We start from the raw sequence: 23,980 nt of genomic DNA, 5'->3' as shown, positions 1-23,980 counted from the left end.
GAAATTTATAGTGTGCCTCACAGAAAGAAATCAAAACTTTCCTATAATTGCGAGAATTGATATAGTTTTATAACTCATGCCTCAATGATGAATACTTATACACTATAGTGAGAGAAAATTTCTTAAAATATGACACCGAGGATATCTATTCAGGGGTCCATGATATTCGTGTCACATTCGAAGAGCTCTGACAGTAGGCTGAGTCAAAGCATTTTCTTTATTTCACTTGCTTAAAACATATAAGTACCGCGGCCAAATATTTTCGCAACTTCTTTCTGCGTTTTGTGCCAAAAACAAACAAACGAGAAGATTTGGCGGCAGAAATTAGTTTACTTAATCGCTTCAAAAATCTAAATTTTACCAACTCTTATATGAATGGAATTTTATTGCACATGCCTGTTTAATGCATAATGAATGGTTTCAAAATATAACATGAAATAACCGCCAACTGCTTGGCAGTGAGCCTTAAATGAATCTAGTACATTGCACCTTAAGTCCAAAAATAGTTTTCCGAATTCAATTCATCGCATATTCGGAATGTTTTAACCCTATTCCAGGTCAAAATATACGGTTTTTTAACCTCCTTCCCGAAAAATGCCTGAATACTTGGCGTATATTTTTCGTTTCTGAATTTTTTATCGCAAAATGTAAAGCAAATGAAAGGAAGGTGACAGAATATTATTCAATTTAATCGCGTGGGAAGGTGGATGCAGGAATAAGACCTGGACTGGTTGATGAAAGAGAAGGCGTAGTAGCTATGGAGACGAATGTTCCTGGTGACGGGAGAGGGAAGTAGCCGCCAGGAGAGAGCGACACAGAAGCAGTAGCGGCCGCGTGGGAGTCTCACCCCGAGAGGACGGATGGAAGCGAGAGAAGGCGCGAAGAGCGAATTGATGAGGCGACATTGTTTCACTCGCCTCGACCCGACCGTCCCTCCTCCACTGAATGAATCACCGATGCTGATTTTTTTCCTCCGTTTTTTTATTCACCGCCTCCTCCTCTCGGAGAGCCAGCAAAGACCGCGAGCCAGGATTATGAATGAAGTAGGAGGACTCAAAGTGGAAATGTACGGCGCAGAGCGGCGACGTAATGGAAATCATTTCCAAGTGACATAGCCTCGTTCGTCAGGGTATATACCCAGCGCGGCGCTTTGTCTCAAGGGGACTCGAGCCATCCTTGGAGTATGGAGCGCAACGTTCCATCTTCGTGGAAGTCCGCGCACAACGCTTGCCCCCTCGCGCTGCAATTTAATTCGGTGCCACCACCACCACCGCTCGATTGAAATGAATCACCTGCGCTCGTACTTGTGCTATCAGCATCACTCATAATGGCACTTCATGGACGGGTGACTTGGCGTATTCATGGGCGAAATAGCGTTAAAAAATCTCCACCTAAATATATGTGGTCAAACAATTTATTCAAGGCAGAGGCATAACTATGGGGGAGATGAGGGAATAGATTCCCCCCCCCCCCCCCAAAGTCTCAGAGAAATATAAAATTTATTTAAAACTATTGTCTAGTTTTGAAATTTAACAGCTGCCTCTCCTTAAAGTTAAATTGATAGTGCGAAAATGATGTAAAATGTATATCAAGGCATATCATTACTCAAAAAATTTCCCGGACCCCCCTAGGAGCGAGGTCCCTGGGACGTTCCCTGAGAGGCGGGGATCGCCACCCCTGGCCATCCCATACCACCCCCTAAAAGCATATTCCTAGTTACGCCACAGATTCAAGGCATGTAGAACTATGAAATCAATGGTTAGCGATTTGCAATCAAAGGTTACTTGGTGAAATCGTGACATGTTAGATTCAATAATCAACTTTGTTGTATTCCACACAGTATTTATTAAAAGACTCAACCCGTTTCGAACTTTTCAGGTCATTATCAAGAGGTGTGATTGAAGAAGGTCCTCTTAATAAATACTGTTTTAAATGCAATAAATTTTACTTTTGAATCTATCATGTAGACTGTATCATAAAAATAAATTTCGGCTGTCGATTTCCCTACATCACTTGAACGTATACCTCCCTTTCAAAACCATACATCCTATTAGCCTTTTGAGCCTCATGTACCAGTTTCATCACCCATATTCAACGCCTTTCATTTGTATTAATTCCGCTTTTTTCATGGATGTATGAGGTTCTCTGTTTCATTTATATGATGTAAAATGTATATATGAAAACAACATTAAATTTTATGCAAAATAACGGACAGTATTTTATATATTTAATATAATATTGCATAAAATTTAATGGTTAACTTCTTTGGGACCATAAAAAATTAATTTAAAACATTAAAATTGGTATATAGTTTCCAAATGGTATACTTAGTGCAAATGAACTCCCCTTATCATCTATCAACTCTTAGTTAGCCTGTTGTCTTCTACACAAACTAAATGACTAAGGTATTAAAGATTAACGCCTATTTAAAACTCACATTCACGTTAACGACAATACATGATCCGGCAAAAATGTTATCCGGATTAGTAAATCGACTTTAAAATTATTTTCATTTAACTATTCCACCGATTAAGGTAGGACTCCATGGAGTGCTTAAGAAGCATTCTGTCGCCCCCCCCCCCCCTTATCCTTCAAGCATTTCATTCTCCAATCCACCGTAATACCTACTGCCTTTGATTCTATCTAAAAAATCCTATTCTCTTCCCTCTTCTTCGCCCTCTTTTACCAAACAGTCTACCCTCTAACATTCCCTCCCCACTAAGTACCCCCTCCATCGATACCTTCTATTTCCTCCGTATCTCATCTAAAAGCTGCCTCTCCTCAGTCCTCACCCACCATATCCAGCACTTCGCGTCATTTCTCCTCCTTTCCGTCCACTTCACCATCTCCATTGTTCTCCACACCCACATCTCTAACGCCTTCAGTCTTCTCTTATCCTCCTTCCTTAGTGTCCACGTTTCCGCACCGCAAAGCGCAACACTCCAGATCAGATCTTACACCAACCGTTTCTTTTTACATAGCAATATTTCTACATGCTCCTTCTTATTTATGAACGCTTCAACTCTACAATAAATTTAAAAAATAAAATTTCTACTAAAAGCCTTCAAGTCGTTAGTAAACACAAATAAAGTGAGGGTTATCATATTATAACAAAGTCAACAGTTAAACAAATGTGAATTGTAAACCCATCTCTACTCTCGTAAACCGATTCCCACCACAAAGAACAGTAAATAGGCTGGGGTCAATCTCTCAGTTTGACACCCATTACGCAAACCAATATAGCTACAGAAACCTCGAAAGCAAATCTATTTACTCAATGCAGCTATCATTACTCGGAAAACGCGGACCTTTAAAAATTGATTATATGCTTTTTATGAGAGAAAAACGAAGAAAGTAATCCGGCACTCACAAGACACCACCTCCACCAAAATATGCCAAATTCGAAAAGTAACTCATTTACATGGCATTCACAAGTAAATGAATAAAAACACTCACGTTTTCATAGACTAATACCTCCAAATGATGACTTCACCCCAAGAAGAACTTCAAAAGCTGTATAGCACTGAAAGATAGAAAAAGAAATCCTCAATACAAAAATGGAGTAAACAAATAATGCACATCAAGATTAGAAAATTTCTTTCGAATACAATGGTCATTAAAATATATTTCGATAATATTTCTGATGAAACGATAAAGTTATAAATCGCCAAAAGGATGCAAAAAAATGTTTTCCACTTAAGATGAAGATTAAACAGTAGTAGCTTCTACCACTAAATTTCTACTAAATATAAATGTGATCAAGTCACTTAAAAACATTTATTTTTGGAATAAGTATTCAAGATGAAAAGAAATGCATAGAATTTATTTTAGACATCACTGTTAGACCAAGTAAAAGAAACGGCGAAACTGGACAGCATAATACCTCAGACTATGTGAGAAGAATATCTAAACAACGGATACGGCAGGGAGGATAACCCTGATTTACAGGAACTTGAAAGAGCTCAACCTTTATCTTGAAGCGAAACAAGATTCCACCAAGCTCGGTTAAAAATTCTAAATACCACAAGCTAGCTAGCTTTGTAGATCTGGGGAACATCTGGGGACTTGTGAGCCATTTTCCCTGAATGTTTTGCTAGAACACCCAGGATAAATATAAAATACCGCCAAATAAACGTGATAAAAAACCAAGTACACAATACTATTAGGCTTTGAATGCACTACAAAAAGCGCTGAGTAAAGGAATGGATACATTTTTTTATAAATTCTGTCCATATTTATAGACCAGGGTTTATATGTGAAATTTATCCCTGAATTTTGCACGAACTAAAGGCAGCATAAATTTAAAGCAATGCTGAAAGTGTAAGGGGCATAAATGGAACAGGGCATCACTAAAATGGCAACGGCATTTTTCCATTTCACCAAAAAATATGGGTAGGATAAACTGAGGAAATACTGCCTCTATACATTATTATTTTTAGCCGCACAGATTGGGATGAAGAACAGTCAGGGGTGAAGGTTCAAGGCGATGGGCTGCTATACGAACCCAATAGCCCTTCCACATCCACCGGGATGAAATTGAACTTTGTGACCCCAGAGGTGCGTCTACGGCGGCGAGGTCGGTAGGGGAGAGAAGGGAGTAAGCATCTGTAAATCTGGCGGAAAAAGGGATCTCGACCCCATCCAACGCGACCCTGGTTGAGGGGAAGGTAAAAGATGGCAGCGGTGGAAAATCTTTTTGTGGGTGACGAAGGGGTGGAAAGGATAAAATGGTAGGAGAAGGGTTGGAGCTTGAAGGAGCAAGAGCACTGTCTCCAGCGGGGAATTGGCAAGGCCAAGAATATACACACACAATCGATTTCAGCCCCGTATATCCTCCCACCCGGACCTTTCCCCCGGCCGACTCCTTGAGAAAACGAATCATGCGAAAAGCACGGCTTGTTTATGGAAACGGTTTATCCGGATCAAGTACCGAGCGAGAGCATAATATTTTTTCTCCCAGAAATCGAGGTACGGATGGAGCTCGAAACAGGAATTTTTCCTATGAGTTTTCGCCAAAGGGGAAGCTCTGAAATGAGGAAGTATAGCGCAAAACTCATGGATAATATGAAATATAGTTTTACCCTAAAAAGGTTTATACCCCAAAAGGTTGGAAGCAGCAGCTTTTACAACGAGTAACGAGCACTTTTTCGTTCAACGGGGATCTGGTCGTATGAACTCGATATACTCCGGCGGAAAAGGGACCAAGCCGGGACACAAGTTTATTACTTCATTCCAAAGAAGTGAATTAAAAAATAAACAGCTTTCAATACCCGCTAAGATTTAAAAAGATTCAAGACATCGATTTAAGTTTCCATTTAATCGTGCGACACAGCAAAAAGAAAAAAATTCGCGAATCAGTTGGGACACCTGTTGAGTGCGAAATACTCAGAAATCATGGAAACTTAAATGAAGATAAACAGTTTCAATACATCCTAAAATACCATTTGCATTTAGTCACCACTGAAAACTCAATTACAATTGTTAATTAAAACAACTTTCTTATCGATTTTTATCATTTTTTCCTTAAAAATTTAGAAATACTTAAGAGCAGAGTCGCGAGAGATAATTTTCAGCGTGTTTTCTTTTGATTTATGATGAATACTAATCTGTAATTGCGAAAAAGCATAGAATTAGGTTAACCATTCAGGAATAACTTCATCTGAAACACCTTTAGAGAAACTTGAGTCACCGACCAGCGAGTAGAAAATTCCGATTGATTTCCCTTGCCGAATATGTATTTTAAATAGAAATTACATTGGGTACCCCGGTAAAAATAAATAACGATTTTGAATCATTTTTTTCATTTTGGGCTTCATTGATAGTAAAACAAATTGTGGATCCACAAAATGATAAGTTTGGGTCTATGGGTTTCCAAAAATATTTTTCATAAATCATAGAACACGAGAAAAATAAACGCAATCCACGAACAAAAAATTAAGCTGAAAAGATTGTGTACTTTTACTAAATGACACTTCAGGTAGGAATAGAATTCATCAAGCATGTGGAACATTCCACGAGAAAAATATCATAGCTATTAAGAAGAGCAACACACCAGAGGCTTTTATACGACACTATGAATATTATGATTCAAGCAACGGAAATGAGGGTAGCAATGCAGTAGAGGAGAAGAATGAAAACGGTATAGGGGACGGATAGGAAAGGAATGACGAATTGCTGCTAGACATGATAGGCGAGGAGAGAAAACTTATACATGAGGTGCGGAGGAGACAGAGGAGATGGTTTTGATAGAGCGAGTTTTAAGCTGGGAGAGGATTTTTCAAACCACGCTAGAAGGAAGAATGCTTGGCAGACGGGGGAGGAGAAGAGAGAAAACAGGAATTTTACATGAAATGAAAGGGTATAGGCCTTATTGTGAATTTAAGTGGGAAGAGTCATGTTGGGAGGGGAGAAGTAAATAGTCCATGCAAATTTACCATAACCGGTAAAATTATTTTTATACAAGAATCAGGCAAGGATTTCTTCGAATCCTGATAAATTTTCAAAAGATAGACAAGGATCTGAGATAACATAAGGGCATCCATTGTACATAGGCCAAGAAATTTAAATTTTGATGCGCGAAAAATTTGCATTAAGGAGAAACCATTTGCTTCGGTGAGATTCCGCATTTCAAGCGCACGTACGGGTGAATCCGAGCGTGACATCTCCTGCTTTACCACTGGCAAGTCAAGGTCTTTTGCCTAAACTGAAAGTTATACAGAATGCTGATCGGCTTGTTCCCTATGCAATCTATCCGAACGAACAAAGGCTACATCTAGAGGTAGAGATTTACCAATGGGCACCTCTTCAATACCGAGCAAAAGCGAGCCTTTCCTACCTCTGATGTCCTCATATGACAATCAGCGAGGTGGATGCGAAGGATTCAAAACAGAGAATCCCAAATTCCCCGCTTATCATAACAGGCGGACTACGCGAGGGATTACAACAAAGAGCTATAGACCAGCAACGGAGGCAAACCTATCGGTATCATCACTCACCAACTATCCGAACCCCTTTCATCCCATTCCCATCAACAGTTGCCATGCCCGTTTCACCACAGCACTTAGCGGGGGCTTAATAATTAATGCGACTGTCATCAGCAACCGGAAGGTTATCTTCTCACCCACACCTTTAACCGATACATGTACCGGGCGACCATTCTGACCTCAACGCAACCGACGGTAACGGAGTGCTCTGCACAGAATTGAGAGGTACCCATCCATGTTGCGTCGCGAACAAAAGATTTAAATGGAGTCAGCTTCCTAAAGCCTGCCTCGACGTTTTCGCTCGAACACAGAGCGAGGTATCTGCTCCACACGCAACGATTTAGCGACGACGTCTGAAGATATATTGCTCCCGTCGATGTAACGGGGCTCTAGCGCAATCTGCCTCCCCGTGTGGACAGAGAGTACAAAGGTAACCCGCTCAGGGAAAACCTGACTGCCCGGCCTCGCTTGACCATAATCACGAAGCGGTCTGCGAGCGCCTAGACGATTTCCGCTCCTATTCCTAGAGCTACTCCTTCCTCAAAATAGATTGCCACCTTTCCACCCTTGAGGATTGGAAGGCGTTTGCGTAACGCACGGGAGACGGGACCTTCGCTTTGTTGCCCGTTTCCGTCAACAAAGCTACTGAATTGACGGTCTCACCGGTGAACGAACAAATCGATTCGTTTCTAGGCATGCGGTTCACAAATAAAGATGCCGATACAAAATACGTACTTTTAAACTACTTCTGAATACAAATTAAAAAGAGAAACTATACACACTATTCACGCAATATAAAGCGGAAAGATTGAAATATTTTGCCGGAAAAAATGCTTAATTCCATTCTTTCCCCTAATTATACCTCAAAATGAATATTTAAAAAATGTAACGCAGAGGTTGGCATTCATGGAATACATTTATCACTTTCAGCTATTTTATTCAATCAACGGGCTTCAGTCATAAAAAAATGCAAAACAAAAATAAAGGAGAAAATATTGACACTACCTACCTTCAAATTTCATATTATATTCACGGGGTACTTCTTCAACATTGTTCCGAAACAATGATTTCATCTGACCATTCTATATAATTTGCTTTTAGACCATAAATCGCCATGACTTGAAAAGTAAAAATTAACGCAGGTCATGAACCTTCTAAAAGTGAGGTTTTAACGGGTCACCAAAAATACACCTGTAAGTATACTGCATACGGCACGCGAGCCATCATTGGCGGACAAAAGCTTTATTACTTTTCTGTACAAGCACACATTGAAGTGAATTCACCTTTACCGTTTATATTTATCCATAACATCGGTTATTTTAAACCGATTTTATGGATAACGATAATAAAATTTCACTGCGTAGACTGGTGACAAAATGCGCGACAATATAAACTCAACGAGATATATAATCAGATCAATATAAACTCGACCAGTCTACAAATTATAATGTCTTTTCACAATTTTAATGAGCTTGAAGCAACAAAATTGCAGATAAACGCTATATAAAGCCACATTATTCTCGTTTCATTAAGTCATTACAATATTAACATTCCAAAACCCTGTTACATCATTACGACAGCCTTTCAATAGGGTATTTGATACAGTATAACTGGAACAGCGTCTATTTTAGGGTTATTTTGGAAGAACCATCATCTTAACTACATAGAAATGACAAACACCATTTTTAATTTTGTACCGACTATAACAATCTAAAAGTTAAGGAAATGAATAAACACCGTATATCCTCAAGAAATAAAATTATTCCGCTTCTTAACCGCTAACAAAAGTTAACCCAGCAATAACCGTGCACCCTTACAAATCTTTACACATGAAATTCATAATTAGTTCCAAACGGATTAAGTAGGGTCCGCTATGAACATGACTTTATCTTAAAACAATTTCTCATTTTGCCAACGACCTAGAATATTCTTCCGATTATCTGCCATTTTAATGCACACGAATCTCACTTTGAGTGAAAGCAAAAATTTCCGTTCCAAAATATGAGAGAGTATAACTCCCCTTGTGCCATCTGAAAGTCAGAGCAACAGGTGGTGTTTGTAGTTTCATTTCATATTTCCAGTTTTAATTGAATGAAAACTTATTTTGAAATGATACTTCGAATAGCTGTTCAGCAGCATAGCTACAGGATAGAAAATGGAATTATTGCTCACAACTCACGTAGATCCTCGTGTTGAAGTCACTTATAATACCATCTATTGCCGAGTTGTACTTGAAAAAGAGATAAATAAACGTGTCGGCTCACATAAGACGAGTAAAATTCATTGCAACAGCTAATCATGAAAATTTGGCATCGAATTACGATATGAGTTCCTGATTTACAAAAAGAAAAAGGAGTTATTGACTGTTATCCATACATATAACGATGCAAACTGAGACTTACTCTGTCTTCCACATTAGAGATATCCCTAACAAACTTTTTCATGACCAAAGTCACGTAGATTTAGAGAAGGACAAAGCTAGAGTGTAACCTACCATCTATTGTGCTCATTAGGCTTTTTAAACATACGAATGGTAATTATTTCGATACAGACTCTCTCCACACTTTCAGGTTATTTAACGATATCCATTTTCCATTTTTTCCTCGGTTTAACATATGCTAAATTAAAGAACCGCTCACATCCAATCGTATTCCTTTAATCGGCAAGGTATTGATGATTCCCGTTTAATGCTTTAAAAGTCATTAATTTTGAATCGCCTTCACGATACTCATGCATTAAAACCTCAATAACAAATATTTGGCAAGTGGCTAAGTTTTAATGACCAAAGTTTCACATGGAATAAGATCTTGATCAGTAAATGGACTAATGTGTTTGGTCCTAGTCGGATATAAAATATGGCAAAGATTTTTAAAAACGATAATTACAGACCGCCTCATCAATCATGTTAAACCATGCATTTAACGTTTAATTAAATACATTAGGTAATGACCCGCACACCTATTTTCACTTGACTTCGCACTAAATAAAACAGCCACTTTGAAATCAATTGATAACAATCATTCAGAGTATTTTATCATCACATCAAAATAAATATTTTCCCCTATACTCAGGAAAATAATCTTTTCGAACTATTAATCAAAAGCATTAAAATGTTACAATCTAGGAATTGCTCGCAAACAATTTAACGGTTTCAGTTTATCAATCAACACGATGCAAGGGGAAATGCAGTCATGTATTACATTTACACAATGCAAAACCGGAATATCCCATACTCCTTCAATTTCAAGAATATTAGCAGATAAACTAGATAAAGTATTCTAACTGCAACTGTTCATGAAGATTTTTCTCGATACATTCATGCAAAACGGTTAGGTATATACTCACCGCCGAGAACTATTTTACGTTTGAAACTACCAGACTTTTAAAAAATTGTTTTTTCATATCGTTCACTGCAGATTCGCGATTTTTAAAACGTGTCTTGTTCATTTGATATGCACTACATACCAGAAATTCCAAGCAGCTTGAAGTTCAACGAATTCTTTGACAAGTATTCCGAGGGTCGTCTCCCGACTTTAAAGAGTTCGTCCATCTCAACTACAGTTGAATCGTATAATATATACCCACGTGAGCAATAATTTGTCATTATCTAATACGTTATTAATATCTAACATACCTGAAGTGTAAAAAAATTTAAAATTCACAGGTCTGGAAACATATATATCATTAAATAGGGACTACAAAAATTCTGCATTAGAGACAATTCACATCCTAAACCTCGATTTTTCGCCCGGACCCGAAAATATGCCTTCATCTAATACCATCCATATCTTTGACAATTCTTAGCGAACATACACGCAAATATTATGCTATTCCAATCAAGTAAGCAATATCCCTAAATATCCAATCACAACGTAACTTACATCTAATGAAGGACATTGAATTCACTAGCTATTGATGTATTCATTCACAATAAGTCGTTAAGAAAAGATAGATCTTCATGGTATTCTTCAAGGCATATCAAGGGCGTTTGATAATGGGGTAGAAATAATTCGCAATCCATTACAACAATCATTAATTGGCTTCTTCAACCCTTTTCCTGCACGGGCACTTCACCCCTGAATTTCATCGCAACAACATATCCTTATGGAAACCTTGCATCATAGAACTATGAATCACGTGCTCTCATCCCATGTCTAGCTGCCTGTTCCATGCAAACAAAAGTTAATAGACCTTCTCTCACCCATCCCTATTTTTTTCTTAGGTGGTGGTAGCTCCGAGAATACTAAAATGTACGGAAATCAAAAAATATATGCGAAGGTAATTTACCAATACGTATGGAGACATAAAAATATTAAAGATGGAATAGGTTCTTCATATGACCCAGGGTCCAATATGATACCATCAATTGTTAAAGTTTCACCGCAAATCATTATAAAAATAAACTAAAAAAGATTTAAAAATTACAGACTTTTCCATAAACATGATAAAATGCACTAGAAAGAAAATAATAAGCTTTTCATCGCTCAGAGAATAAGCTAGGGTGCTGATTAAATTTATTTCCTGATTAAGCCTGATTGGTGAGTAAGATTTGGCACGAAATGTTTACATCTAAACCTAATCAGTACTTACGCCTTGTTTTCCTAGTGATGAAAAGCTAGTAGCGTGTTTTTTCATCTCTTTTATTTTATTTTCTACTTTCTAGAGGCGAATCATGTAATCGATTAAACTAAGGCTGTAAAAGAGATTTCTGCACAAAAAATCATAACTAATAAAACCTATTGAGAAAATTTAAAACCATTTTCCATACGGAAATTTAAGTATATAGGAACAGGCCACGGTGATAACTTTACGGAGTCACCCGCAATACACAAATTGTGCGAAAAATCCGCAGAGGGCAAAAACCATTCACCTTGACGAGGGTTCGAAACCGGATCCCCCGATTGCCGGTCGAGTGCTTTACCCAGTTAAGCTACCGAGGCCTCATTCCGTACAGAACTTTATTTCATTAATTCGATCGCAATGCAATAAAATTTCTAATTTCTCATTATTGAATGTTATTTTGACATCTAAGAAGCAGGAAGTTTGCAAATCGTCAAGCCGATTCGACGACGGGAAGTGGGTAAAAATCAATTATAAGATTCCATCGATGAAACAGACGAAACAAGCCAAGAAAAAGCGTGTAAAAACATAAGAAACGGGCAGAATAGCCACTCCTCCCTCCATAAAAAAAATGACATTGAAGAAAAATTGAAATGCCACGAGATCCTTCTAATCAGTGGGTGAAGTTTCCACTCAGTTCCCACGTAAGAATGATGCCAGGGGAAGGGGCGGAATGGTGGGAAGAAGCTTTGCAAGCACCGCGACGATAGTTTCGTAAGCGGGGAAGGGGAGAAGGAGGGGAGTGCGGGGTCAGGAGGAAGAGAGAGGAGAGGGACGAACGTCAACCAGGAGCACCGCGAGGGAAGGGAAAGAAGCTTCCCAAGTATATTGTTATTATTTATTTTTTGACGCCCTGCCAACTCGACCCCTCCCCCTCATCAAGCCAACGCCCCTCTCCCCTCCCGAATAACTCTCCCGAACCCTCCTCCACTCAGAGCCCACATATTTGTTACGACCAGACTCCCTCCACTCTCCTCCACGCCTTCCCATAACAGAGTTATGCCACGCTCCGACATAGGTATTAATGCGACAGGATTCCGCGAGGTGGGGACACCGTAATTCCGAGGGTGTGGGTGGGTGGGGGGAGGTAGAGGGGAGGGGGAGATAAGCCACCCCTACCTCGTGACACATGCCTCCCCTTTAATCCTCCGTCACAACCATCCATTCCGCCAACGGACGCAAATCTCGCGTACCACGGGCACCGAAAACGCCCTCCCAAATCCCTTTGTCCCTTTACTACCACCGCGAGCATTCCTACGGGAAGGGCAAAAGGTTGTTCTATATCCCTTCCGCCGTCCACTGTCCACACCACGACGCACGCAAGGTGACCGGCCCTGCACGACAAAGCGGCGAGTACCATCGAACGCCCCCGGGTGCTCTGAAATCCACCCCTTACGATTCGGAAGCTGGGTCACCGTGTCAGGAGACGACGACGGGCAGGGACACTCGTCGGGAAGCATACGGACCCGATTCGGGTGTACAGCCGGGGCAGAGAGCTTTGAGCTCTCTAATAGTAAAAGTAGCGTATGCTCTTAGGTTTTCACGGTGTATCAGGTGCAGAAAAGTTTCTCGGGTTTTCCGCCGGTTGATGTTTTCCATGTCTCCCGACGTTTCGAGCAGCGACTTGCTGTTAATCCTCAGGGGATCTTCAGAAGATCGCAGCTCGAAACGTCGGGAGACATGGAAAACATCAACCAGTGGAAAACCCCAGAAACTTTTCTGCACAGTAAAAGTAACGATTGGCAATTTATATTTGCTAGTAAATATTATGCTGCTCGCTGCTCTCTAAAAAAATAATAATAATAGGCACCTGCCTGAAGAAGACGGAACAACCTTATAAGCCATACATGATGTCCTTGTGAAGACAACCGTCGAGGGACAAGTAGATGAAAAAACAGCAAAGGAAGACTACGAATGAAATATATCTGTGTTGCTTGTGCATAATGTGTTAAGTCACTCAATCATAGTTTTGAGATAATTGCATTTGAAAATTCACTCGCCCATCATAAATCCAAGCGTATGAATTATTGTGAGATAAATAGCACACTATGCACAAACCACACACATACCACACTATGCACAAACGATTCTATATGATTCATTTAATGGTTAGGTGAGATAGTCCCATTTTTGGGGTTTTTGGACTTAACACATAATGCACAAGCAACACAGATATGGTACACGTAAAGAAGAACGTAAAAGAGAAGAAATACGTAGGTGTGAAAAGATTAGCTGATAGGAATATTGAGTGGAGAGCTGCGTCAAATCTTAGAATTGTTGATGATGGTGAGGCACCTTTCACTTGAAGAATAAGACCTGAGTTCCTCATTTCAAATTATACAGAATTTAAAATGGCAACTTCACTGCACAAAAGCAGTAAAATGCATTTACTTTAAAAGCAAAGCGATAAAGCTGAAAGTGAGTTTATGGATGACGCATCTGTCAGTAACTGAAATCCCTTGTGAATACGGATGGACGCTCTGCACTTGCATACATGAAATATAAATACAGTGTTTACACAGAAATGTATTGTTTTTAAACTGTCTGAGAAACCTTCAGCAGCTAAGCAGAGACTAGGAACAGAAAGAAATATCCAGACTTAAATTCAAGAAAGTCCCCACCACCTGATTTTGGAAAGGAAAAGTAATTAGAGTCGATTTAGGTTAAGCTGGAAAAAATAAGAAGTATGAATCATAGGAAGGCACTGAACGAAGACTGATGAATGCCAAGAAACAGATTCTAAGAACTATTTAGAAAGTGTAAGAAAATTTTACTAATGGAGACACCGATCCTGGCACATTCGCATATACCGGATAATATCTTCGACAAAACTCATCTTGCAGACGATAACAGCACAGCAAGCTATTCAAAACTTCAGTCATGAGGCAAAGGACCTGAATGAACAGCGAAGGGATTTCCTTGAATTATACGCACAGGAAACTAGATTGATAACACTTTCTCAGAACTCCTTACAGTCTTATACGTTTGGATCTTCATCAGGGGCAATAATCACAACTGGCATTCGAGATACTAAGACATAAGGATCACAGCAACCCTTTAACTCAATATCATCCACGTAGGATTGAAACTAGAGTAATTACATTTTCCGCGAATCCTTAGATACACTTCTCGCTATCGTGGGCCACAAAGTTCCTCCACACAAACAGGTAATCCTGTCTACCAAATGAAACAAATGTTCATAAAAGCACGAGCATTTGTGGCGAAAAAGAAAGCACAGATAGAGCGAAGGCAAGAGAAAGTTGCCATTTCTAAGGTACATTTAAAATATCCATCAACGCGACATACCTTAGGTTTGAATTTACAAACAAACTATCGCTCGGTACGCATCACTCACCTAAGTCGTAAAGGTCCCTCACTGTCCCTGATCATCTGTTACGTAACACACTCGCAGAAATAAAAGCGGCTCAAAGTTCATTAATCATAAGGCGAGTATTCCCAGGATTGTCACCCGGGTCGACAAAGAACGAATCTTCCTTATATGTCAATCTTACGTAACGGAATTTTAGTGTCCTTTTTAAATTTTTATGCAAATTTTGATGGGACATTATGATCACATATCTCTCACTGAAGGTAAATATAAATAAAATTACAATTTAATGTATGTTTTCCGATAGCTAGACTGATGAAATTAGTGGCTATAATAACAAGTTAAGAATATCAAGTGTCGTTTGGAATGTATGCAAGCACACTCGAATGTATAAACATTGCATTTCATATGTGTAACGATCTCTTCTTCGTATAACCCTAGCCTTTGGATATGCATATGAAGGAACTCATTCAACCCTTCAACACCCAGGCTGTACAGAATAAAACTCGTAATTAATCAAGTCATGGAGGCCTATGGTGTTCCGATATCATTACGTTAAAAATAGATATTAATATACCAAGACTGGATCATAGTCGTCAGGTTAACTGGCTTTAGACTTTGCAAAGGTCACTTTATTCTCCACAAATAACGAAAGTAAATATAGAGGATTCTTTTACATACCTGAGGGTATATCATTCCTCACGCTCAACCACCACCGTACCGCGAGGGGCGGCCTCTAGGGCTTTTTATCTCTTAGAAGCGATGTCGCGAGGTCATAAGCGTAGAACCAAATAACTATGCTCTTCGAAAGACAGAACTAAAATTCGAGAAAAAATGAGATTCCTGTAAGTGCCCTAAAACGGCGGCCACTGGGGAATGAATCGGCACTTAAATCTCTTTCAATACAGGCCACATAGACTCAACACCAACGCACTGAACAAAGGGAGTCAAGAGTGAGGAGAGGAGTGACAACAATCACCATGACAACGTCAGTAACTAAATCAAAGACGAAACACAAATGACACAAGTAAGCACAATTCAAACACCTGAGTATTCCACAAATGAATGGAACGGAGCCGCGCTATGACGAAGTATCACAACGGACCACGTCGAAAAAACGACCCCCGAAGATTTAAAAAACCTGCGAGGAAATAGGCTGCCAAGGGAAAACTCGCAAAACTTGAACGACCAATGTGCAACCACCCTTCCACTACAGGATCACTCCGTTCACTCGGCACACGCGATAACACTCACACGAACACAACCGACGGGCTCGCCGGGATATTCACTCGGGGCGGATCTCAAAGGAGGAGGGGAGATTCGCACGACACAACAGCAAACAACAACGATATCTCCCTTAATATTTCTCTCCCGATCTCCAGACCACCAGGCCAAGAAGTAAGAGACGGATCACTACGAACTGGGGCAATTAGACGCCCGATCGTAAACCGCGAAACATCACAACCCGCGACTGTTTCGCAGGAGAAGTCCAATTCACTTCAGAGAGACACACCGATTTTACTGATACAAGTAACAGAGAGTGAAGACGAATCATGGCGAGTTCTACATCGACGAGTAGTTAAATACACCTCCTAGATCGCAGAGATGCCCAAAATTCACTCGGTTCACTTTCTTCCCATAATTGCCAAGTGGAATGCAGACAGAGAAAGAGATTACTACAAGACCACTACAGGAGGTCATATAGATGTCCCATTAACACTAATCACTTTACCACAACGAGTAACTGGAGGGACGGATATGAGGGAGGAAAGCCAAGAATAGCAATCCAATACGCACATGTAAGGGTGCACAGACGTCCCAATGTTACTAACCACTTCTCTTCTGTACGCAATAGACAGGATGGTGACAGGTTTGAGAGAATACAAGCTCTAATAATGACCAGTACAAGTGTTTTAGGCACAGATATCCTATCAACACCGATCACTTTCCTCACTAGCACAACAGAGGTGATGGGAGAAGGATCAGCTGACCGTCGAGCGCCATGTAATTCCTCGAATGAAGCGAAACAGTTGAAGATCGAAGTAGATCACCCACGATGGCAGCACCCGATATTGAACACAGCCGCCAATTGGCACAATACTAGAAGGAACAACACTCTTAAGGGAAAACTCTTAGGAAACGAGTGAAAACCACTATCTAACTTGCCGGAGACGAGGAAGTAGTACTCAACATCTTGAATGATCGAATCAAAAAATGCATCAACAAAACAACAATCGCAACTGCTTCACGGCAAGCGACAATCATTAGGGGCCGTTAAGAAGTCACTGGCCGCTATTAGAATCCGGCGACGGAGGAGGCATTCCAATTTTTTTTCTCTCTCTCCCTTTCCTCTCACAGACACCCGGGCGGGGCGCGAGTCCACACTTGGACCCCTGAATAGCACACACTGGTGTTCCGGCGTGGGAGAGCACGCGGCGGGCGTGGGTGGGCAGGGAATAACGAAGAAGACCTATATGCTGCGGGGAGGCGGGTAGCCTTCGACTGAGACACACACAACCTCCCCCCTCCGGGAATGCAGAGACTGGCGAGGTGGGGGGAGAAGTGGAGTCGAAAAAGAGAGCCCCTCGCATGCATACGTGCAAGAGAGAGAGAGAGAGAGAGAGAGAGAGAAGGAAGGCGAAAGAGGACAAGGGAAGGAAAGAGGGGAGAAAGAAGAGGTGGGATGCGTATAACTGGACGACGGGGACAAGTGGGGTGAGGAGTGACAGGGAGGAGAAGACGTTCAGTGGGAGGAGGGAGTGGAGAAAGAAGGAGAGTGAGGAAGAAATCAGTTGGATCGAGAAAGCAAGAGTGAGGTCGCGGCTACGGAATGGAAACAAGCGGGAGCTAAAAAAATAAATAAATAACTCCACGGCCTAGGGAAAAAAACAAATGAATTACGCGTAAACTCGCAGGGTCCCCATGAATGAAAGGCCAAGACGACGTAGGCCAAATATCTGGGAGACTAGGGCAAGCGATTGCAGACCGCGGGTCCTCCAGAGAGTCAACAGTTGTACTCACCCAAATATTCGATTGAGGGAACTCTTCTGGCTCTACTATGGATACATTTATCGAAAGAATTGAAACATAATAAACCATTCCGATTACTGGTAGTGTCAATTTTTTCCACGCCTAATGTTCATCGATCGTCTTCGCGATTACAACGGCAATAATATTAGCATATCATAGATTTTTTCAGACGGAAGTTGGCTTTATCTTTAAAGTGGCGTTAAGTGTTGAAAGCATCATAATAATATGCACTCACATACTCCGGCCATGACTTCAAATAGCGATCAGCGGTCGAAACTAAACTAAAATAACCGAAAATTATAAATCATTGACAATCCATGGGGATCGATGTTCGATAGTCGCCAACCAATATAAGTGGAAAAATCTGCCAAGTGTACCGGAGGCAATCGATTCAATTTACTGATACATACCATAAACACCAAGGGGATGGCAACCATCACACTTCCACAAAACCTAACTATGTGATAAGCCTGTCTTTTTTGAGAAAACCCTAATAATGAAAAATTATTAAACGTCAAATGCTTACCAATCATAGGCCAGTTAATTGTTTGAATTGTTTTCAACTGCGGATCCCGTAATAAGATGCTTACATATGAATTATAACAGAATAGATAACAGTAATATTTACGAAAAAACATCATAAAGTTCACATTATTGGAGAGGGAATGAAAGATTTCAAAATTCCTGACGGAGAAACTTCTCTAAGAGATAACACTGCCGTATAATAAATTAGAACTGAAGGGATGAAAATCTTACCTCTAAAAGAAAAACGAAACTAAATAAATTCACCTAGATAGGAATCTGATAAAACAATATTCATAATGAATTTAATTGATTGCAGCTAAGTATCAACGAAGCCGCGGCGGAAGAGCTTAAATGGTAGAGAAGAAGTTTTACGTCCACAGTATCTTATCCTGCCAGTGCACTTGAAACCGGGTGATAAGAATCATATTACTAGCTCAGGGCCGTAGAAAATTCCTACGTAGACTGATGGGAGGAGAGATATCTCTGGAAGTAAGGATATGGGGTTCAGCGAGGATGAGATATGGACGGAATCATTTACGACGCGCGGGGCATCAAGAAAACTCTCGCAGATACCCGTATGAATGAATAGAAGTCTGAAGCAAGAGAAGAGGTGTGCTGGAAGGGTAAGGCGCGAGAAGCCGACAGTGGTACGGAAGGGATCGGAGAAGGATGGCATAAATGTATTTATTTCTTAAAAATGCACATCGAAGTTTTTTATCAACATTCATTCACGGCTTCAATTCGGATAGAGTAGACCCCGGAGATTGCCATAGGCGTTTGTAGACCACACATTTATGACTGGGGGGCTTGTCACCCTGCGTCAAAGCCCCCCGCGAAGACTTAATTTGGAGTGTCCACAGTGCACTACAAAGATAGGAACCGCAATCGAAGTGACTACAAATCTAAACAAAGCATTAATGATATGTATTGATGAGCAAGAATTAACAAGCATTAAACAGAGAACTTAAATAATCCGACATAAATGTTTTGGATAAAATACAAAATTGTACAAAAAATAACAAACAAAACACAGGGAGTTTGAGCTGCTGCCTGAACTTAGCAAAATTTCATCACTACATGATGTAAAGGAATGAGTTCGGTTACATTTTAGATATTTTATTGTAAGGTTGAATTATAGTCAAGCAAAAAAAAACGCCGCGTGAAACACAGCACTAGGGATTTCCTAGAAGCCATGCTGGGGATAAAATAAAGAGGAAGGAGGACAGGGGGAGGAGATTCAAACCGGATTATGGTGGGGTATGGTAAGTAGAGAGGGGGGTGAAAAGATATATGCCTCCCTAGAGGGAGAGATGGGCAGGACGAAACGGAATCAGGATAGACATTGAAACGGGTGAATAATATGCTACCACAAGAACGGCTACGACGAGGTAACAAATGAATTAATGACTTTTGGGATCATAGTATAATTCACACGACCATAAAACCATAATACCTCTGAATAACACCTTTTACCAAAAAGTTTTTCTTCGATAGAACAATCAAACTTCGTAAATAAATTCTTCGTGCCATACAGTCTTTATTGGTACCCCAGCCTAATCCTTCGTAGCGATCGTTTACTTCAAAAGCTAGAAAATTTGCTAGTGTTCAGGTTCAGTTTAGAACTCGGTACACTGATACGATTACTGGTAATAATTCGAAGGTAAAGTCACTATTACACAAAATTGTCAATGATAATACAAATACCACATGAATTTTACGGCATGATCACTCTACGTACAATAAGTTTTTCAATAAAAGAGAGGAAAAGGCAAGAAGTCACGAGAATTTGATTTTGATAATGGACTAATTTAACTCTGTTAATTAAGCTTCCAAATAAACTTTGATATAACTGAACAGAGTCAAATTTCGACATATTACTCCACTATTACATATAATACAATTGACTACAGTAAAAAAAGCTATTAACACCGAAAGCCCATTACGAACTGCCAGGATATATTCAGAGGTAATTGAAGCAGAAACAAAAAGGCTTTTAAAAATCTGGGGCGTCTATTCTCTATGGAAGTTTCAGAGAGGCCAAGAATAAAGAGTGCAGCAGTTTTAAGAGAGTTGCAAACGAGTACGAAATGCGGCAGCGAAGAGTTACACTATTAGATGAGAATTGAACCAACGAACGATCGGTAATATTAAATGTCGATACAGGAAATATGGCAGAGAAAGGACGGAAATCTACGAATTCCAGTCTCACAGAAGAATAAAATGATGACCTGACTCTATCGTGAAATGGAGGGTTTATTTCGGAAGGCCGCATTTAAGAGCGCACGCTATGGAGGTTAGGGGGACCTACCGCAAGTGCATTTGTCGTGGTTAGTCCCACTAAAAGTCTTCAACTCTCAGTGAATTTCTGGGGCAATCATTTTTAACTTCAATTCGCTCCTAAACTAACAACTATAAATTCACGACGTCCTTATTTCTTTAGTATTCGGTATCTTTAGTTGGTGCGAATTCAGGAAGGGAAAGTGTACTCTATAAAATTATTTACAGGTATTACTTTCTTAAAAATACAAAGTCCACTTGAAATTTCCAGGGAGTATAAAATAACCTATTTTAGACGATCACCTGTATCTCAAATGCAAAATTTTAAACTATGTATCTTTACTAAGGCCAGCTTTTCATAATTTTTGACTAGTGATTAATGAAGGCTGCATTTTCCGGGCTTCACCTTGTAATCGTTGTGGTTTGAGAAAACCGTTTCTCATTATGATTGTAGCCGAAGATAGTTTGTGCTTCACACTGAAGATTTCTGAATTTCAAGATTATAACATAAGTTTTAATAAATAAATGCGTCACAAAATTGATACAAAATTGACCGATCGAGAGGGGGCAATTCCGGAAAACACCTGCGTTCAGTAGGAATCTAACGCAAGAGCAAAGTGGACGGCATATTCGGCATCCCAGCCGGTAACTCACCGGATCAATTTCTCCCGACCTATGCCCCCGATTCAATCATTCAACCGGGCGATGCACGACCCGCAATGGGTGAACGTCCTCAAGTTGAACTTGACTCGGAGATGGCGCCTGGGGTAGAATTTCGGGGGTTGGAGGGGGTCGGAGATAGGTTAGGAGAAGGACCCCCGGCGGTAACGCCTACGTTTCACTTGATTTGTAGTCGCGTCCGCGTTCTTCAACCCCCTTCAGTCCTTCCCCTCCTCCTCCAACCCCGCCCCCCTCTCACTCCTCCTCCCACTTTGCCCTCTAGACTAAATTTAGAGAGGAGGTATGGGGAACCCCTTCCATACCTTTCAAAAACCCTCCACCACAACAGCCCTTTGCCGAATTCCCATCATTCGTTTCCCTCCCTACCCCCGACCCCTCTTCCTTTCTCCATTCCACTGAAATACCCCTTCCTCGTGGATGAAACGATGGCATCCACTCCAATTATGTATGGAATTCGGCGATTTCAAAACCATATCTTTGAACACATGAGGCGGACTGAATTTTATCAGAAATGATGACCTTTTGAGTTTTATGGCGATAAAATTCACTGGTTTGAAACTGAATAGAGATCATTACCCAAGGGAAAATAATTAGTTGTTTTTCATAGCATCAAATATATACGAAGCATCGCTTCGGTCACGATTAGGAGAAATTGATGAATATTGCAATAAGAACCACTGAAAATTTTCGCATATATTAATTCGTTTCCTCAGACTTCGCAATTCACGTAGCATTCACCAACGCTTTGCTTCATCAGGCCTATAAAAGGGGGACAAAAATGCTATATTTTAACTCCGATGAGGCCTTCATAATAAGAGCGAAACGTTGGAGTTTTATTAGGCCAGATGATTTTTTTAACGAAGTCCCATGCAAATCATTAATTTAATCATGAAAACGAGATTTAAGATTGATTCTGAAGATGCTGCTCTCACTATTGTTAAGGCCGTTTCACACGGAGCACGGAATTGCGCAGGTTAGAACTGCATTAATTTCAAAAATGAATTGCGCGAATGCATGAACGAAATTAAAACAGGGGCTATTTTGCCATCTCTCGCCTACGCATTCCCGCATGTATCCTAGCAATTCACCGCATTACACGATGCAATTTAGTCTGCGCCCTCGTACACACGTCAGATTGTGCGAGTGTGTGCTTCGTGTAAAACGGCCTTTAGAGAGAACAGGCTGATAGTGAACTATGGCAGATTTCAAAAATGCCTGAGCCCATTATTACCTTTGTTAAAATGAACACTCAAGAAGACTTAAATCTCCGGTATTTTCCAGGAACCTAGTCATATCGTAACCAAATGCGATTTTGGGTTATAAACACCACACCATAGCTTTCATGGGTTTCCGATCAAGGTCTTCGTGTAAAAATATTATTTGCTACATCCATTACTATCGGAATTCGACTAACATTTCCCCAAGTTCTCTTCATATGATCAAATAGTGATCTTCATCACAACGTTGTTGTTATGAAATTTATTGATCAAAAATACCCACAAGAAAAGGGCAGCGCGAAAAAGAAGAAATAATGTCTTCATTTCCTTGATACTGTTCGTGAAGAACGAAGTAAATGCGCATAAAGATAATTCACACGATTTACACACGGATTCCGGATAACATTTAGGCTATGTTGTCATTGAATATGATAAAAAACTACAGCCGGAAAATCGGGGAGAAAATTACCAAAGGATAACATAGTAGTGTTTGATACTATCTCATTGACGGGTAGGTTATTCGCGACCTATCCGCCCCCTTATCCAAAGCTCATCACCGTACAACAAGCACGAAAGGGCAACTGAATGAAAATACTTCCTCTATTCCGTTGTAACATTCAAAGGAATCGGAGTCGATCCATAGATGAAATCATGTCCTCAAATCTCTTTCGGGAATTTCCCAACAACGGCAACGGCATGCAAATCTCAAATCTCTCAGCAAATCCTAGAATCCCCAACAAGACTCCAATAGTAGAACCATTACACGATGCATAAGATGGAGATACGTCAGTAAAGCGTACCTTAGGACGGGAGCATTTGGTACCAAGGTCACGATCATTACATATTCTGCGGAAATCATAGCGGACAGGATGTTTAGAATTACTGGCTACCGCACGCGAACAGAAACTCTACAAAAGTAAAAAATACTTCCTCGACCAAAATCTCTTCCGCACGCTATTTTTCCATATTCTCCATAGAACACGCACAAGGTATCGTTAGACAAAGGAAATTATTCATGTCCATGGGGTACCGATGGCTGCTGTTTCAGACAGACTTGAACTCAATAATAGATTGCAAAATGCAGTTCCTTGAGGCCAACCACAGGGTAATTTCAACTTTTTCCCCTTCATATTAAATTACGAATGATTCTTTGACCTTACCAATTCATACTGTGACCAACCTAAATTAGCCAATACAATCGCTCATTTTTTTAGGTAAGAAAGGCATTTCCTTGTACTTAATTGGTCATGATTCATATTATAAGGGTCAACCACGAATAGCGCAATAAGGCAAAAGATAAAGTCTACATAAATAACATA

At 40.2% G+C, this 23,980-nt stretch overlaps 1 long non-coding RNA gene across 1 annotated transcript in view; it reads right to left on the bottom strand.

The window, feature by feature from the left end:
• Positions 1 to 23,980, bottom strand: part of LOC124159865 — a 117,415-nt gene that overhangs the window by 35,665 nt on the left and 57,770 nt on the right. Inside the window, exon 3 of the long non-coding RNA XR_006865036.1 lies at positions 3,457 to 3,523. This is a non-coding gene — a long non-coding RNA (uncharacterized LOC124159865). The remainder of the gene's footprint in view (positions 1 to 3,456; positions 3,524 to 23,980) is intronic.

This window comes from Ischnura elegans, chromosome 5, assembly GCF_921293095.1.
Source record: "Ischnura elegans chromosome 5, ioIscEleg1.1, whole genome shotgun sequence".
In the NCBI taxonomy this organism is placed as follows: Eukaryota; Metazoa; Arthropoda; class Insecta; order Odonata; family Coenagrionidae; genus Ischnura; species Ischnura elegans.
The sequence above is the reverse complement of the archived record's forward strand: the minus strand, read 5'-3'. Positions and strand labels throughout refer to the sequence as shown.